Genomic DNA, 20,745 nt, shown 5'->3' with positions numbered 1-20,745 from the left:
AAAATATACACTTTTAATCATATATGTATAAACAATAACCAATAGCTGAATTTATTCATTTAACTTTCATTTCTCATCAATAACTAATTCAAATAGCTTTTTCTCACTTTGTTTCACATATCATTTAGCAAATACGATACTCTTTTCATGAACCTCTTTTCATGAACCCTTGGTTCATGCATATCACTTGTACAATTCAATTCAATTCAATGTCCAACTTCAAATTCACATTCAATGTCATTGAACATTTATCTTATTGCCAAATCATTTATTTACCCCTATTAACAAGACTCGGACTTTGGCAGATACACGGATCCAACCAGAACACACTAGTATGACACCTAGTGTCTCATCGAATAATTCGAAGCAATAGATTGACACTTAGTGTCTCATCGGCCATGCCGAAGTAAGTTGGTATCCAGTACCTCATCGAATTTATTCGAAGTAATAATATGACACCCAGTGTCTTATCGACTCAAAGTCGAAGTATTCCTGAACACTTCCAATCTTATGGCATGCCAACCATATCCGACTCAGCCCGATACAATTAATAGGGTTTCAATTCAAATAATCACTTTTAAATTTTCAATCAATACACATTTCAATTTAAATAATCACATAAACTCATAATTCAACTCAATTCAATTTTCATATTTCAATACAATCAATATCCAATATCCATATTCACATTAATCACAAATTCACTTTCATTCAATTCAATATCAACAATACCAATACTCACCTTAGTTTCACATACCATGTATATTAAATAATAAATATAAAAAATAATTATTAGATTCGGATTATAGAAATACAAATCGTAATTTCGGAGCTAATCCTCATTAACTTTGTCTTTTCCTTTCCTAGCCAAGGTCTCCGATTCAACGTTTGCCACAGAATTAAAACAATTTAAAATCATCAATATACACAATTTAACATTGAATATTTCAATTTATACACAACTTTTGCCTAAATTCCAATTTAATCCTTAGCTAAACTAACTTTATTTTTACAAAACTAATTCCATATCTCATTCAAATCTCCACTTTAAACTAATTTCAACTCTCTAATTTCACCATAAAATCCTAATTTTGAAGTTATTTCAATTTAGTCCCTATTACTTAAAACTTATGATTTATTTTACAATTCAATCCTTTATTCAATTCTAACTTGAAATTCTATCAATTTAACCCATAATTCTTCAATTAATTCAACATAAACTACAACTAAAAATTCAATAACTTTCAAAATTCTAACATAAATCAAGTAGCATTTTGTTTTACGATCCTAAAAACTCAAAAATTACAAGAAAAGGAATTAAATTAACTTACCACTTTAACTTCAAAGCTTTAAAACCCTAATTGTCCTTTCTTTTTCTTTCTCCCTTTTTCTCCCCTGTTTCGTTTTTCTTCTGTTCTTTCTTTTATTGTTTTATTTCTTTTATTTATTTATTTTACTTTATGTTTATTATATTAATATAATATTATTATTTCTTAATTAATAAGTAAATACATATATGTATTATAAATGTAAATATGTACTTATTACACATATACACTATTATTACCACACAATTGTCATAATTTGATTTATTTATTTAATATAATATAATATAATATAGTATAATATAATATAATATAATATAATATAATAATATTTTATATATACTTAAACATTAAGTATGTATTTAATATAAATAAATATATGTACAGTATACATACACATGGAATTATAATTTACCATACATTTGTCATTTATGATTTATTTACTAATTTAGTCCTTCAAGTTTTCTCTAATCTATAATTAAGCTTTCACACTTTATTTAATTTAATCCTTATACCTAATTAACCTTAATTTAAACTAATTCACCTAGCCAAAACCTAATCGACTACTCAACTAACTTCGTAAATATTTGTAATAAATATTTACGAATCATTCTAAAAAAACGAAGACCCTAAAATGTACTTTTCTAATACTCATAAATTTCGGGTCATTATAGACCTTGTTTCTATAAATCAAGCTCGTAAATATTACTGTTATATAGGAGAATTGAACTTTGGTCCAAAAATTTTAGTGATTTGATTGTTAATTAAAGTACAAAGACTAAATCGTAAAAATATTAAAAATTAATAGCTTTTGATTAATGCATGTTAAAAGGTTTATTAAGTAATTTATTAAGGACTTATATGACAATTAAGCCACTTTAGTGTAGTAGTGGGTAGTAGGTGATGACTTTCTCAATATTTGGCATTTAAAATTTGGATTAAATAATATTTTAATGTATAAAACCATAAAATAAAATAAAACTATTACCATCATCATTTCTTCTTCAACCACCGAAATTTCAAAACCAAAAACACTTAAATAGCCATTTTTGGAGCTCCTAGGTACGACCAACCTTCAACGTTTGCATGGTAAGCTTTTTGAAGTTCATTTTTCATAAATTTCATGTTTTTGATATCGTTGTAGCTTAATCTAGTTATCCCGAGTGTTAAATTATAAAATTGTCAAAGTCTTAAAATGTTATCATTGATGATTGTTTTTTATATTAAATGGTAGATTTGTAAACTTAGAAATGATTAAGGATTATTTTGTAAATTAATTTTTGTTAGTTTTGATTTTAGGGATTAAATTGTGAATATGTCAAACTTGAAATGAAATTTCTATAAATTTAGATTTTAATTTCTATAAATTTAGATTTTAGAGGGTTGTAGAAGGATATATTTGAAATCAAAATAAAAAGCGAAGTTTAATTGTGAAAGTTATATTTATTTAGATGTTAGAGACTAAATTGAATAAAATATAAAACTTTAGAGAAAATGTGTAAAATAAAATTAAGTTGTAATATGCATAAACTAAGATGTTATAAGGCTATTGAAATTGATAAACTGTAATGAATTATTATAGGTTTGAAATTAAATCAATCGGAAGTTAATCAATGAATAAGAGAAATTGCATATTAGTCCCTAACACTTTTTGGTTGTCATTTTTTAGGTAAGTTCATATGGAACTTGCTGTATTCTATATTTATGTTTGAATTGTGTGTTTATACCTATTAATTTTATATTCATACAAGTGTAATTGTTATTAATACGACATCTATCATACTAAATTGTAAAATAAGAAATTTAAATGATAATAGTGAATAGATGAGTAGTATTGGCTAGTTGAAGTTGTGACGTGATTGAGTGATATGTATATGATGATGCTCACTGTAAATGCATGTGAATTGTTATCAAAAATATGAAAAGGGAGTATACTACTGCAGAGATTGAAAATGGATTTAAAACGAGGAATAAGGCCCATGTGAACTTAGTGAATAAACAAATGACATGTCATTAGGGTTTATACAGTTTTGGGTGTTGGTTTTGGATGTTTTACTGATGGCTAATGTCCTGCATTTGTTGCGGATTGTTCACTACTCGTATGGGTAACATTGTGTAAAGTTATCATCCTGACCTATAGCTCGTGTGAGCAATTACAGTCACAGCTCATTTGAGCAACCTTATCTTGTGTGTCCAAAGTATATATACCATAGTTCTCCGGGCCGTAAACAAGTTGTGAAAGTAAATTGGTATATGGTTCAAAGATAAATTAAATGTTGTACATAAGTTGAGTATGGTATTTGTGTTTCAATTCTTGAGTATATTAATCGTCAGGTAAGTTCATGTCATATTTCCTTTGATTAATGTTTGATTATAGTGAATTATACATATTTTGTTTGTAGCTAAATTGTGGTGAAATGATAAAATTTAAAGTGGGAGGACTTAATTGTGAACAATGATGTTAATGTTATATGATAGTTGAAAATGATGGTTTATTAAAATTGTAACAGTCCAATTTCAGTGAAATCGGAACAGTGGTTTCAGGACCATAAATTCGAGCCAAAAATAAAATTTATTTTAATTTTATTACATGGCCCGTATTATGTTAGAAATGTCATGTGAAAATTCTGATAAGAAAATTTTACCGATTATGTGTTTTATTACGGGAAAGACCAAATCGGATAAAATACAAAGTTAAATTCTAGTAGCTAGAAGGATTAAATAGCTATGGAATTCAAAACTTGAGGTCCTTATATGTAATTAGACCATTAAAGAAAAGTATGTAGATTTTTTTTGATGACTCATCCATGGAAATTTAGAAAAAGGGCAAGGAGTAAATTGGAAATTGAATTAATTTAATTAATTAAAAGATGATAAAAGAATTATCATCTTATTTTATGTCATCTTCATCCCCAAAATATATGGAAACCCTAGGAGAGAGAGAAAAAACTTTCTTGGCTTAATTGGGTAAGTTTTTTTGTCCTGTTTTTAGTAATTTTGGTATTTTTGAAATCGGGATAACTTAATCTATCTATTTGAGGGATCAATTTGAAAAGTTATACAAAGTATGAAAATTATGTCATGGATGAATATGTTGAAAATTTGAAATTTATGGTAGAAAATGAAAGGTTGTTGATAGATAAATAACTTTTACAAAGTGATTTTTGATGAAAATATGATTTAGGGACTAAAATGTAAAGTTGTGAAAATTGAAGAAAAATTCTAAATTTTATAGAATTTATGTGCTGTAAATTTTATAGTGAAATTTTGGTTAGACTTGGAATGGGGAGTAAATTGCATAAATTTTATTTTCCGAGCCTAAGGATGAAATTGGAATTTATGGAAAAGTTGTGGGCAAAATGGTAATTTTTCCTAGGATGTAAGTTGAGTCCACTTGAATGTGAAATATGATAAATTGATGAACAAATTCATTTATATAGATACGAACAACACAAATTCAAGGTTAGACCGAGGAAAGGAAAAAGTTTCAGATTAGTAAATTTTTAAACGCGAACAAGTGTTGAGGTAAGTTCGTGTAACTTAATCGAGCATGTAAATATGTTAAATTGAATGTTGTGTTTGCATGGAATGTGACTTATATTGATGTGAATTGTTTGATTTCTATAATGAAGAATTGAATACATGTTTGAAACGATGAAAAAGGGTTAAGTTCCATTTGAATATTGAATTCCGATGAATATATGTGATTTCTCAAAATGAATGAGGTCCTACATTTGTTGCTAACAGGATTTGGCTCAGATGAGTAATCCTATTGACCTCACTATAGATAGTATTTAGCCTGGATGAGTAATCCTGATATAATCCCTCTCGAGCATATGTTACAATTAGGATTTAGTCTGGACTGGTAATCCTGTAATATAATATATGGCTCGAGAGTGTGTTCTTTGATTAAGTACCCTAAAGGGGTACTCTTGAATAAGAATTGACGGGTTATTGAATTGCACACCTTGAGTGTACTACTTGAGTATCCATCAGAATTTCAATGATTCAACGGACACAACTTTTAGCATGATAAGAGAATTATGGGATGAATTGAATAATGTCTTGAAGGAATATCGTATGATGAGCTCATCTATGCTTACTTGATGTATGTGTGAACACTTATGTAACTAACTTGTTTGATTGTGTAACACCCCTAACCCGTATCCATCGCCAGAATAGGGTTTCAGAGTATTACCAAAATATTCAGAACATTTTACAAATAATTTACGTAACTTACTATTTATTTACCGAGATTATTCAAAACATCCCTTAATTGGACCATTGAGGTAAAATACGAGCATTAGAATCAAGTAGGGACTTAATCAAAAACTCATAAAATTTTTCACGACATTTCAAAAATTTTCCAAGGTTGCAGGGCTCACACGCCCATGTGGTCTAGAGACACGCCGTGTAACTCTCTAACTTTAAGGCATGAAGAAATTGAAGTCACACGGCCAAGTCACACGCTCATGTGCTAAGCCGTGTGGTGAATTTTAATCTCGAAATTTAGGTGCAGTGAAACACCCCTTATTCGTGTCAGACACCAGGATAGGATACGAGGCATTACCGGACTTAATCACAAGCAACATACAAAACCAGGCCATAAAATTTCGTTCAAATCAAATTCATCCATACATATGCAAATTGTCCTTTATATGGGCCTACAAGACCCAAAACATACATCGGGGTAGTTCGGGGCTAAACTGAGAACTTTAGAAAAAATTTGGGAAAACTTAGGAAATTTTCATAAAACATGGTCACACGCCTGTGTGGGTAAGCCGTGTGGTCACACACGCCTATGTGGCTTGGGACACGCTTGTGTCCTCAGCCCGTGTAACTCTCTGTTTATGACGTCATCAACACAATTAAGGTCACACGGTCAAGTCACACGCCCGTGTGCTTAGGCCATGTGGTGAATTAAATTGTAAAAATTAAGTGCAGACTTCACACGGCATGGGTACACGCTCATGTCTTGCGGCTATGTCCTTCACATGGCTGAGACACATGGCCGTGTCTCTACCCGTGTGTTTACTACTGAGAATTCTGTTTTGCATTTAATAGGGTGCAGGGGACACACGGCTGGATCACACGCCCATGGGGCAGACCATGTGTGACACACGCGTGTGTCTACCCGTGTGGACAACTTTGAGGCTATATTCCAAGCCTTTTGTCACCCTTAATGACACATGCACACTTACATATTCATAATCATAGCTCATGCAAGTCAACTTCTTATCAATTTATACATACTTAAGACTTCATATTTTATTTAAACCAAGCTTACCAAATTCACATGCAATATGAAACATTAATTTACTTCCATTTCATACATTCATTCCCTAGTTGCTAGTATGCCATTTACTCATATTTCCATCATCAATCATCCATGATCATATCCACAATTCACCCATGCCAAATGAGTTTAACCACAACATGAGTGAACATAGCACATGCATGCATATATGAATAGGATTACATTCCCATAATTAATATGAACCATATCTCATGGCCATATAAAAAATGAATCATCAAATCATTATAAGCCAACACACTTGGCTAAACCAATATGACGTATAGCAAAAAGACAAAGTCCCTATACATGCTATACTCAAAATACTTAAATTCACAATACCCAAAAGATTAGTTTGATAGTGTGAATCAAGCTTCGACGTCCTTCAATCCCCGAGCTAGCTTGGCGACACTATAAGGAAATGGAAATGAAAGGGAGTAAGCATAAAGCTTAGTAAGTTTGCATGTAAATAATTAACAACATTAACCACGCAATATTATACACATAACACAATAATATTTATCACAATGTTATCAAGTAACATAGGTACATTTTAAGTCATGCCATTTACATAATGTACAATAAAACTCATGTTCATGATTCATTCATTCACTTCTTCCGAGGTCTAATCGATTCATAATCTCAATGTTTATGAGCTTTGTGTGCTTACCTGTATTCTTTCAACATAATCATACCTTGTCATCTCTTTGACATAATCGTTGGATTACCCGTTAAACCACTTGGAATACTAAAGGATACTCGAGAACCCTCACATACATGGTAGGATGCCAATGCCATTTCCCGAATATGGTCTAACATGGGATCAAATATTAATGCCAATGCCATGTCCCAGACATGGTCTTACATGGGATCGTAGGTTAATGTCAATGCCATGTCCCAAACATGGTCTTATATGGGATCACATATCGTTGCCAATGCTGTAACGCCCCAAGAAAATATTTGATATTTATTTTTGTATGTTGTGTTACACAAATGCATGTCTGCTTCAGTAGTTAGGTGTCCTAGGAAGAGTCTGGGAAGTCTTGGATTCAAGTCTTAGCTTGTGCAAAATTTTTGTTTTAAATGAATAAACCCTTGTCTCTAGTTAGTAGGTTTATAAATAAATATGGGTATAACATGACAGAATAGGCCTGCTGGACTGGTGGTTAAGTAGTATGGCAAAGTGTTAGGGGACTTGAGTTTGAGTCCTGGTGGGCGCAGTGGAGTGTTTTATTTTGCTACTAGTGTCGTGTGGGTGTTTTAGTCAAACCGAACTACTGAAGAGTTGTAGAGGAATTTGAATTAGGTGATTGAGGGAGGAGTGAACAATTTTGAGGGATTTGAGGAGGAAAATGTAGGAGTTTGAGGATAGTGGGAGAGTTGGGGCCGAACTTAAACTCTTATCTCTTAAGATTTTGGCTTTGGATGGTATTTTCTCTCCATTTCGGTTTCTGTCAACGTTTTTCACTTCTTATAGGCCGAATATTCCTAAGGGTTTTCGGGTATCTTTCTTTTTTTTTTCTTTTCTGACATTGTTTTTTTCTACTTCTTTAACAAACATCCCTTTTTTATTTTCTTTGGCTGAACACTCTTCCACTTAATCTCACAATTCTCTCGGTTTTGGTCATTGTCTTGCTTTTCATCTGGATTACTTTCTTACCGATTTTCACCCTTCTAGTTCTCTCTATTGAATTGGACTGTTTCCCAAAATTTCCTTCCTTTGCTGCTATTTGCTTCCCCAAATACTTCTCTTTTCCACTGACTTTCTACTTTCCACTTCTAGTGTTTCGTTTGTATTTTGTTAATCCCGAAAACCTCTATCAAATATTGCTAGTTGTATGGTTGCTATATCTTTTGTTTCCTTCGGCCTTGTCACTTCCCACGACAGACGTTCTTTCCTTCTCTTTTGTCGATGCTTTTTTTCTTCTGCTTTCCTCGTTGTGTACCTCTTTCTTTATTTGTTGCTACTGATCTCGAAGTTTTGCTCTCTGCAGAATTGTGGTTACCTTGGTCTCATTTCTTTTCGGTTTTAGTTTTCAATTGACCCATCTTCTTTACATGGTTTTTCACTTTCGGTAAGTTTGATATTTGTTTGGTTCAAACTATTTGTGTGAATAATGGTTAATAGGATTCGGTTAGAATGCAAGTAAATAATGGTTAATAGGATTCGGTTGGAATGCAGGTAATCACTAAGGAGCTAGTGATCAGTCTTTTACAACGGTTTAACTGTGCAAAGCCTCAGTCGTTCAATCAAGGCAAGTGACAATCGATCTTTGAACAAGTGTTGTTGAGGGGTCATTTTAATCCAGTTTTTATGTGAGTAATTGCGTGTTATGGTTGAATATAGGTTTGGAGCGCTCAAGAACGGTGTGCGCACTTTTCGTAATCAGGTGTGTGTAAACACAACCTCACAAACTAAAATCAGCAAAAAGCCAAAAATATGAATTGTCGATGCTACACGGGCGTGCGGCTGCTCGTGCGGTAGGTTTGGTGTTCGAACACGAGCGTGTGATTGATGAGGTAGGCCATGTGCGATTTATGAGCCAGGCCGAATTGGGCCAAGTGGGCCCCATGGGCGTGTGGGATTATTGGGCCAGGCCGTGTGATTCCTAAGGCTAAGGCCTTTTTGGGCCTTTTGGCCACACGGGCGTGTAGGCCCACATGGGAAAATGACATGGCCTTATGGGCCCATATTCACTGATAAGATATTAAGGTTGCACGGGTCGCCCGAGACGACTGTTAACCTACTGTAGGGTGGGCAAGTGTATTTAGACCCCTGATTGACTAAAATGACAGTTATATCCTTATATGATATAAACACCTGTATGGTTGTATATGAGGCATGCTACTAAAACTGTACTGAATGCACGTAAATATAATGATTTGACATGACATGTTGTATATCACATTGTATTGGGTTGGGGTTATATTATGCGGAGAAAGTGCACTGATGGGCCTCGAGCCTAATTTAGTAGTAGCTCAGCTGCATAATACTGTATGGTGTCGCATTCGGCATTACTTGGAGTGTAGGGTTATGTGGGTTGATTATATCTCCACATGGAGTGTAGGGTTGGATGGAGATGGTGTGTAAAAGCTGGTTGGGTAGGAATCTTGTGATTGCATATATGCGACTGTTACTATACTGAGATGGGCTGAGGCCCAAACTAGACTGAAACTGTTATTGAAAAAGGGCTTATGCCAAACTGTGATTATCAATATGCTATCTATTTTTGTGCATGGGGATTACACTCTGGGTTTTCATAAAATCACCCCTTTTGTTTCATTGCGCAGGTAATCCCCAGACATAGGGGGATCGGAGTAGCGAGGGACTCATAGGTGGCCATCCAACCGCGTATATTTTATATTTGATTTTGAGTACAAGTATTATTATTTGGGGTAAATTTTCACTGTAAGGCCTTTATGGATTTTTACCTTAATTTGGATTTGTTTTTCGTTGGTTATGATTCATAATCACTGGTGGTAGGAAAACATGGGTTTTCAAAGGTTACAAATATTTTCTTTCAAAACACTCACTGCTACGTAAATCGTTTTAAAAGCTTCTGTTAATCATAATGACTTGTAAATAAATAGGTAATGTTTTGGAAAATAGATAAATTTAGAGATAATCTAAGATAACAAAAATGGCTTAACAACGACTTAGTTTTCGAAAACACTTTCATGTGACATCACCAGATTCGGCCATAATGTTTGGGCGGAGTTTGCGGTGTTATATTTAGTGGTATTAGAGCCAGGTTACAAAACTCGGCTGTGTATTTGGGTTTTAAAACTTGAATTTTTGATTCCAAATGATTTGAAATGTTTTGAAAAGTTTTACTAAATGCGTGGTACATCAATTCTCCGGCGTCGATCTTGTAAGTTTTCTGTAACTATTATACGTTTTTGATTAAAATGCTATAGATGGTAAATATTGAGCCTATTATAGGTAGCATATTGTACTGAAAATACTCTAGTAGTGTACATTAAGACGATAGTAAAACTATAGTGAGATTGCGATCTACGAAAATGAACTTTGAATTACTGATACTGTTTTCCATAAAATATCTATTAAGAAACACTAGAACTGTAAATTGATGCATAAAATTGTTAATATAGATAAAACGTAATACGATAAGGAGCACTAGAGGTACTCACGGAGGGGGTACAAGAGGCCGTGGCGGAGGCCATGGAGGTGCTCAAGCTGGGTCTTTATCATTTGGCCACATGCCTAATTTGGAAACTAGAGAGACGACAGCTTCACCTGTGACTGAGACTGTGTCTCATGATTGTGTGGCTGGGGGCGATGCGCTGTCTCAAGCTATGTTATGGATTCTGGAGAGGGTTGCCGGGCCCAATATTGGTGCTGTAGGCCGAGGGTTGGTTACGAAACGACTTCGGTCTAATGGAGCTGAGATTTTCAAGGGTATTGCTGGAGTTGCCCCTAATGTGGCTGAGTATTGGATTGAGGCCACAGAGAGGATCATGGACGATCTGGACTGCACCCCCAAGTAGAAACTCAAGGGTGTAGTGTCACTGCTAAGAGATGAGGCCTACCAGTGGTGGCTTACGATTAAAGAGGGCACTCAGCTCGATCGACTGTCCTTGGAGTTTTTTAAGACTACTTTTACGAGAAAGTATGTGGGTGCTAGTTATGTGGATGCTCAAAGGAGAGAGTTTCTGAATCTGACCCAGGGGGTTAGATTAGTGGCTGAATATGAGGTTGAATTTTTACGACTAAGCCGCTATGCGAGAGGGATGGTAGCGATTGAGTACGAATGATATGTTCGTTTTGAGGATGGCCTCAGAGATGGTTTACGGGTTCTGATAGCTCCACACAGGGAGCGAGATTTTGCTGCATTGGTTTATAAGGTGAAGATCGTCGAGGAAGTGAAATGGACTAAGCACCAAAATCGTGAGAAAGAGAGAGGTAGGAACAAGAGAGATTTAGAGCCCTCGAGTTCTTTTTTGAGGTATAAGAAAAAGGCCAGAGTTGATGGGTCAGTCAGAGTTGAGGCCCCTGTTGCTACTACTAGACCGCAACCTTATGCTGATTGTGGGAAACGCCATCAGGGCGAGTGCTGGAAAAGGACTACGGCGTGTTTGAGGTGCAGATCATTGGAGCATTGTATCAGAGAGTGTCCATAGAGGCCCGATCAGATGTAAGCTCTAGGTCTAGGTATTGCACAGTCACCGAGGGGTGTTCAGCAGCCACTGAGAGGCTGTGGTCAAGCCAGAGGTGGTAATGGTTTGGGTCGTGGTCAGAGAGCACCAGGCAGAGGTTCTGGCATACTAAGGCAAGACAACCAGCTCTAGTTTATGCTGCACGTCACCGAGAAGATGGTGGTGCTCTGGATGTTATCACGGGTACGTTCTTTATCTATGATGTACCTTATATTGCACTGATAGATATAGGATCTATTCACTCCTATATAGCTTGTACTGTGTCTGAGACTTTGGGTATCTTAGCTGAGAGCATTACGAGTGAGGTTACTGTACTGAGTCAATTGGGGCAGTCGGTGAAGGTAAATAAACTGTTTAGAGATGTTCCTTTGGAGGTTCAAAGGGTTATCTTTATGGCGAATTTAATGGAGATTCCTTTTGGAAAGTTTGATTTAATACTGGGAATAGACTGGCTGGTTAAACATCGAGTGTGCTTAGATTGTGTTACAAAACGGATGGTACTGAGAACTGTGGAGGACGACGAGGTAGTTGTAAATGGGGAACGTTGGAACTACTTGTCGAATGTGATTTCTACATTAAGAGCCAAAAAGTTGGTTCGTAAGGGATATGAGGCGTATCTGGCTTACATTAATGTTTCAGATTATAGGGTTCCTTCTGTTAGAGATATCAGAACGGTTAAAGATTTATCGGACGTCTTTTCTGAGGAGCTACCTGGGTTACCTCCGAACTGTGAAGTTGACTTTGGGATTGAGCTCTTGCCTGGTACAGCTTCAGTGTCCATTTCCCCTTACAGAATGGATTGAAGGAGCTTGTGGAGCTTAAGGCTCAGATTCAAGAGTTATTAGATCGTGGGTTCATCTGCCTTAATGTGTCTCTGTGGGGAGCACCAATTTTGTTTGTCAAAAAGAATGATGGATCCATACGTATGTTCATCGATTACCGATAGTTAAATAAATTGAACATTAAGAATAAGTACCCCCTACTGAGGATAGATGATCTATTCGACCAATTCTGAGTAGCTTTAGTTTTTTCTAAGATTGATCTCTGATCTGGGTACCATCAATTGAGGGTCAAAGAGGTTGATGTATACAAGACAGCGTTTAGGACTCGTTATGGTCATTACAAGTTCCTAGTGATGCCATTTGGACTAACGAATGCACCAGCAGCTTTTACGGATTTGATGAACCGAGTGTTCCAGCTCTATCTGGATCGGTTCGTAGTGGTTTTTATTGATGACATTCTGATGTATTTGAGAATCGAGGATGAACATGATAAACATCTCCGAGTGGTTCTGCAGATTTTGAGGGAGAAACAACTGTACGCCAAATTCAAAATGTGAGTTCTGGTTACGAGAGGTTACATTTTTGGGTCATGTGGTATCTGCTGAAGGGATTAGGGTTGATCCTTGAAAGATTGAGGCTGTTTTGGATTAGAAGCTGCCTAAGACTGTATTTAAGATCCGTAGTTTTTTGGGACTAGCAGAGTATTATCGATGATTTGTAGAGGGGTTTTCACTGATTGCAGTACCTTTGACTAAGTTTTTACGTAAGGGTGTGCCATTTAATTGGACTGATGCGCAGAAGGAGAGCTTCGAGAAGCTCAAGAAGGTTCTGACCGAGGCCTCTATCTTCATACAACTAGAGATAGGGAAAGAGTTCACTGTCTACAGTGATACATCACATGTTGGTTTGGGATGTGTGTTGATGCAAGAAGGTAAGGTAGTAGCGTATGCGTCTCGTCAGCTAAAGATTCATGAAGCAAATTATTCGACATATGACTTGGACTTGGCTGCGGTGGTATTCGCACTGAAAATTTGGAGGCATTATCTGTACGGGGAGAGGTGTATCATCTACACTGATCACAAGAGCCTCAAATATCTCCTTACTCAGAAGGAGCTAAATCTTAGGCAGTGTAGATGGATTGAGCTGCTTAAAGACTAAGATTGTACGATTGAATACCATCCTGGTAAGGCCAATGTAGTGGCGGATGCACTAAGTCGTAGAGTTATGACTGATCAAAGGGCGATGTTTGCTCACCTCAGTTTATTTGGTGATGGTAGTTTGTTGGTTGAGCTTCAAGTTAAACCGACGTGGATGGATCAGATTAAGGGTAAGCAGATAAAAGTCGAGTCGTTGGGTCTTCATTTCTATCAGGTTGAGATTAGGGATACTATGGATTTTAGACTAAATAGTGAAGAGGTGCTCTGTTTTCGTGGGAGCATCTGTGTATCGAAGGATACTGATTTGAGGCAATCTATACTACGAAAGGCGTATAGTAGCTCTTATGCTATGCATCATGGTGGAAATAAGATATACCGAGACCTTCGTGAGTTATATTGGTGGTCGGGTCTTAAGCGTGAAGTTACCAACTTCGTGGGTAAAATTCTAACTTGCCAGCAGGTTAAGGCTAAACATTAGTTACCTTCAGGGTTGCTTCAGCCAGTTAAGATTCTACTTTGGAAGTAGGAGAGAGTAACAATGGACTTCATTAGTGGGTTGCCCTTAACGTCTACTACGAAGGACTCAGTATGGGTTATCGTGGATCGATTGACCAAGTTCGCTCATTTTATACTAGTTCATACTGATTACTCTTTGCAAAAGCTTGCTAAACTATATGTGTTTGAGATAGTGAGACTGCATAGGATACCGATTTCGATAATATTTGATAGGGATCATCGTTTCACGTCTCAGTTCTGGAAGAAGTTACATTAAGCTCTGGGTACAAGATTAGACTTCAGTACTGCGTTCCATCCTCAGATAGATGGTCAGTCAAAGAGGGTGATTCAGATATTGGAGGACATGTTAAGGAGTTGCGTGATTGATTTTCGAGGCAGTTGGGAGGATTACATGCCACTAGTAGAGTTTACTTATAACAATAGCTATCAGTCTAGCATACAGATGGCACCTTACGAGACATTATATGGTCGTAGGTGTCGCACTCCTTCGTGTTAGATTGAGTTGGGCGAGCGGCATGTTCTGGGCCCTGAACTAGTTTCTGATACCGAGGATAAAGTTAGACTAGTTCAGGATCGACTGAAAGCAGCATCAGATAGATAAAAGTCCTATGCGGATCTGAAGCGTAGAGAGATTAAGTATTTTGTGGGGGACTTCGTTTTTCTTAAGGTCTCACCATGGAAGAAGGTATTAAGGTTTGGACATAAGGGCAAGTTGAGCCCTAGGTTTATTGGGCCTTACCGCATACTGAAACGTATGAGACAGGTTTCCTATCAGTTAGAGTTACCACCAGAGTTAGATCGGATTCACAACGTATTCCACGTTTCTATGTTGAGACTATACCGCTCTGATCCCACACATATTATTTCGGTTGAGGGGATTGAGGTTAGGCCAGATTTGACTTTTGAGAAGGAACCGACTCAGATATTAGATCGTAATGTAAAGGTTTTAAGGAGGAAGTCTATCCCACTGGTTAAGGTTCTTTGGTGTAATCATAGCTCTGAGGAGGCCACGTGAGAGCTTGAGGAGGCGATGCAACAACAGTATCCTCATCTGTTCTGATCAGGTAAAATTTCGAGGCCGAAATTTTCATTTAGAGGATAGAGTTGTAGCGCCTTAAGGAAATCAAAGACCATAACATCCTCCGAGTTTTCAACAACCACCCTATCAACAGGAAAAGAAGCCGGACCTTAAAGAGATGCTCTCAAAGTTTATATCAGTGTCAGAAACCTGTTTTTAGAACACTAAGACAGCACTTAAAAATCAACAAGCGTCGATCCAAGGGCTCGAAACTCAAATAGGCCAGTTTTCCAAACTAATCTTCGAACGACCACAAGGTAGCTTGCCAAGTAATACTGAACCCAACCCAAGGGAACAGCTCAACACAATTAATATTCAAGATGATGAAGGAGTCGTTGAGCCTGAACCAGAACCGAGGCAAGAAACTATGGTAAGCAAAGGTCAAGGTGAGGTAGGTTATAATAAAAAAAATCAGTGAATGTCAAATATAAACCTTGTGTGCCATAGCCCTTGATGTGACAAGGAAAGATCGCTCAGATGAACAATTTGGTAAATTCCTTAAACTCCTAAAAAAATTACACATTAACTTACCGTTTATTAAAGCTCTATCGCAGATGCTAAACGCAATAAAATTTTTAAAGGAGCTTTTAGCAAATAAGCGGAAGTTGGACGAGGGGTCGCATGTGGAGCTAAATGCAGTGAGCTCAGCTATTCTGCAAAATAAGCTACCAAACAAATTGAAAGATCCAGAGAGTTTTACTATTCCTTGCTTAATTGGTAGTTTAGATTTTAATAATGTATTAGCTGATTTAGGGGCTAGTATCAATGTCATGCCTTACAAAATGTTTAAGCAACAAGGTTTTGGGAAACCCAAAAAGACTAGGATGAGCATTCAATTAGCAGATAAAACTATAAGATTCCCTAAGAGTATTATTGAAGATGTCCTAGTTAAAATCGATAAATTTATATTTCCCGTTGACTTCATTATTCTAGACATAGAGGAGGATAGCAACACTCCTTTAATTCTAGGAAGGCCCTTTTTAGCAACTGCTAAAACAATTATTGATGTTGGCACATGTAAACTCACACTCCGTGTGGGAGACGAAACAATCACCCTTCAAGCTCGCAATTCCGGCAACATATTGGAAATTGAAGGTGATCGTCTAAACCATTCTACTAAAACTGACAATATGCTGCAACCTTCTTTGTAGGAAATGAGTCTGAAGGAAGTACATGAGCCATTCTCAAGCAATAGTAGAGGACCTATTCATGAAGATCGAAGGCTACAAATCTAGGAGCTAGATGAATAGCGGATGTATAAACTGAGAACACCCGACAAACCGAACCTACGACAGAATGAGCTCAATACCTTTCCAAATCAACTCAAGGTTGGAGATAGAGTCTTATTAGATGCTGCAGATCCCCACATTGTCGCTACTACACTGAATGAAGAAATCCCTCTTACGATCTCAGCATTTTCCTATTCAGTACGGTCGAGGTGAGTCATCCCAAGTTCGGCACTTTTAAAGTAAACAACACCCATTTAAAACCTTATTTTGATGAGATTGATAGCAGGAATGAGGAGTATAAACTCCTCAAACCACCATGACCATCCAACAGAGAGGTAAGTCGAGCTTAGACTATAAATAAATGCTTATTGGAAGGCAACCCGAGTACTAACTGTATTAACTTCTTTAAAATTTAGTCTTCAACACCTAACTTACTAACAGAGCACTTGAATACAGGCTTTCCACAGAGACACGACCAAGCACACAGGCGTGCTTAGGGCCGTGTGAAAATAGGGCAAAGATATCCCCAAACATGGGCTACAATAAAACTCCACGGCCGTGCGACATGGCAGTGGTTGAGCCTGCCAAAACAACATGGGCGTGAGACACGCCCGTGTGGAAGAATCATGGGTGAACATGTTAAAACAGCACGGGCATCCGACATGCCCGTGTCTAGCACCCGTGGTGGAACCTGTTAGATTGACACGGGCGTGGGTCTTCATACACAGGTGTGGGAGAAGCGAACAATGCCAGACACGATCGTTAGACACGGCGGTGTGCATCCACACGCCTAAGGAACACTGACGTGGACTAAATGTCAGACACGCCCAAATTCAAAATTCGCAAATCACACGGGCTGAAATTGGTGAACACGGGCATGTTACCTGGCCGTGTGCCCCAAAATCTATAAATACCCTGCATTATTCATTGTCTTCCCTACTCAAAAAACCCTAACCCTAGTCGCTGCAAGTCCACATGGCCTCCCTGCCACGCCCGTGCACTGCCTCCAACTCTATTTTTGACGCCCAATTTCTCTCTCTTAGCGTTTGTTTACTCTTTTCACCTCTATTCTACTTACTTTTAATGTTTATTTTTAAAGTAATCTTTATTTTTCTCTTACTATTTCCATTTTGTTCATTATTTCTGTATTATTAGATTATTTATCATACATTTCATGTTAAATCGAGTTGTTAGGAAAGCCTCACTCTTTTGTCATACACATGCCATTACTATGCCCATTCTCATGCCATTACAATCATAATGTCACGAAATTATGCTATCAAAATAATTGTGTTGGTTATGTTTGGTTAATATTAGTAGTTGTGGCTGAAATTCTGATTTTTATTTAAAATTTGTCTTCATTTTACTTTGATCATTCCTCAAGATGAATTAATGGTTTTGATTGCAGGTACCATGTTGTCTTCACGAGGAAAGAAAACCGCCGCACCTGCTTCGAAGAAGAGGAAGGGAGCGTAATCTTTCGCGGGTCCAACCACAGAAATTCGTCACCCTCTCCTGCAGTTCCCCCGAAGGACCCAAGAAGAACTTTTCCAAATACTTCGGGCCTGACCTTTAATTGTGAGCCGCTGCATCGATTGGGCTACCATAGAACAAGTTCAGTTGGCTGATGCGATTCGGGCCCTTCTAACCACCGACCCTTGAGAGCTGTTCTTTGGGATCATCAAGCCACAATACCTTGAGCTCACTATGGAACTATGCTCAACGTTCTATCTTCAGACAGTAATTACGAACTACGATGATCCCGGCACAGTCCAATTTCACCTAGGCGAATTAATTCGCCAACTAAGCCTTCCAGAGTTCGGTGCTGCACTGGGCTTATATACGGAGGAGTTCAAGGAGGAGAATGAACTACATGCTCTCACTCGCTACATACACTTCTCTCCCTCGAAGTGCTGGCACACTTTGGCCCCTGATGCTGCCTCTTACAATCCTAACAGCTCCAAGGCATCAGTTCTCCTACCATCCCTGAGGTACTTACACGCCATTTTGGCACACGAAAATAGGGAGGTGAGAGAGCACTAGCATTGTCAATACCCACGACACCTACTTTTTATGGTGTATGTCGTACGGGCATGTCATCGACCTTGCCTATTTCATTGCCCTCGTGATTCAGCACCAGACGGAGCGACATAGGAAGGGGGTTATCTGCATTGGCCCCTATGTTACTCGGTTGGCTTGACACTTCGGGCTCCTCAGCACCGCAGCCCAAGAATCATCCTTAACCCTCATTGGCCAAATGTCTCCACAAGACATCTCGAGCATGCTTAGCATGAGGATAATCGAAAAGCACTGAGGAACCTACCCTCCTCAATATCTTCTCGCCTAATCTACCGAGGAGGAGGCCTACGAGGACATTCCTGATGATGTCCCTCCACAGCATGAGGACCCATCGACTCAGCCCCCACCACCCTCTCGTCCAGTTCATGCAGCGACTTCATATGCTGACATATCTGAGCGCCTCACTTAATTCGAGCAGTAGTGTTTTCAACGATTTGACAACATTGATGCTACTCTACAGCAGATTTGTCAGCACCTCCACATCTCATCGCCAGCCCCACCTCGCGAACCATCCAGCGATGAAGATGTTTAAAAACATTTATTTATTATTTTATGTTTTTAATTTTTATTAAAACTACTTTTTATTTTTATTAGATTTTAGAATGTTATTTTTAATTATCAATTTCGGTTATTTCTTTATGAGTAATTATTTTTCCTAATATCCCTTAAAAAGTTCCTGATTTTATCACAGTTATATAGAGCTCTTAAGCTTATCATTGCATAGGAACTAAAAACTCCACCGGGAAAGATTCTCCACGACTGTCATGTCCTGATCGACCACGACCATAGCTACCACTAGATATACCACGACCACTCTCGCACCGATTACTCTCCAAAACTCCGGTTCGAGGAATTCATCATACAGGAAGTTTCACTTCTCTCCCTATCTTATTTTTATATTCTAATATCTATCTTTGTACATTGAGGGCAATGTACATCTTAAGTGTGGGGGGTATTTATTTCATTATCAGAAAAATCCCTGAATAACTGCCTTGTTCTCTTGAAAAGCTCTCATATCGTATTTAGGATAAATTTTGATTGATTTAATACGTTGATTGATATATCTTGAATTAAAACATAGGCATTTATGCATTGATTGTTTAAACCTCAAGACATTAGAGAATCAAGCATGATAAGTTGATCTTTAAGAATTTAAAATCTTAGGTTGTTTTCCCAAAGTTTAGGTATTGCTTTGAGTTGGAATTCACAAGTTTTAAACATCAAAAAGCCATAATTTTTGGTGAAATTTTTGAGCCTTTTGAGCATCTATTAATTCTTTCATGCTCACTTTTATTATTGCTTTGAGTGCGTCAGTATTGAATTGTTATTCTAGAACTTGCTTGATTATGCATGTTAAGAGCACACCATTTGATTTGATATGTCAAAATGATTAAGGCAGTTAGGATTAACCCACTCATGCCATGAAAAGCCTACCTCCACGATTAACCCTTAACAAACCCTGTTGAGCTAACAAGCCATTTCTTGTATTACCCTTAATATTAACCCTTAACCCATTATTGTTGAAATCCCTTAAATTAATTTGATCCCTAATTTTTTGTCAAGATTGGAATTGAAATAGTTGCTTAGCTAAGTTTTATTCTACTTTGTTATTTAACTTGTTCTTAAAAAAAAATATGTATACTTTGTAAGCTTCAGTATTTAAATTTCATATTTTGAGAAAAGCTCTGTTGTATGCAATTGATGACTAGCTATTTTTCTAGTTAAGTAATTTTTCAACTCAATCTTGATTCTAACCTTTTCTTTCAGCTTGTGACCACACCCCCTAACCAAGCCTCATTACAACCCTCTAAAGACCTTTTGATTGATGTATCATATTAAATTATAGTGGTGGAAATTTGATTTTCATGCAAGCCTATGGTAATGACTTTTCATTATTGACTATTGAGTGCTTCATTTATTGTCTTTAAACACCTCAAGTGATTTGAGTGAATCTTTAGTGAGGATGTGAAACTCTGTGTTATTCTAAATCAAAGGTAATTACTTAGATGAGGGGAGACACCTATGTTTGCATGATTAAATACTCAACTTGGAATGTTTGAAACTTTTATGTTCTTTTAGTTGAATCTCAATGTATGATTACCTGTGGA

This window comes from Gossypium arboreum, chromosome 6 (genome assembly GCF_025698485.1).
Source record: "Gossypium arboreum isolate Shixiya-1 chromosome 6, ASM2569848v2, whole genome shotgun sequence".
NCBI lineage: Eukaryota > Viridiplantae > Streptophyta > Magnoliopsida > Malvales > Malvaceae > Gossypium > Gossypium arboreum.
This window is presented reverse-complemented; position numbering follows the sequence as displayed.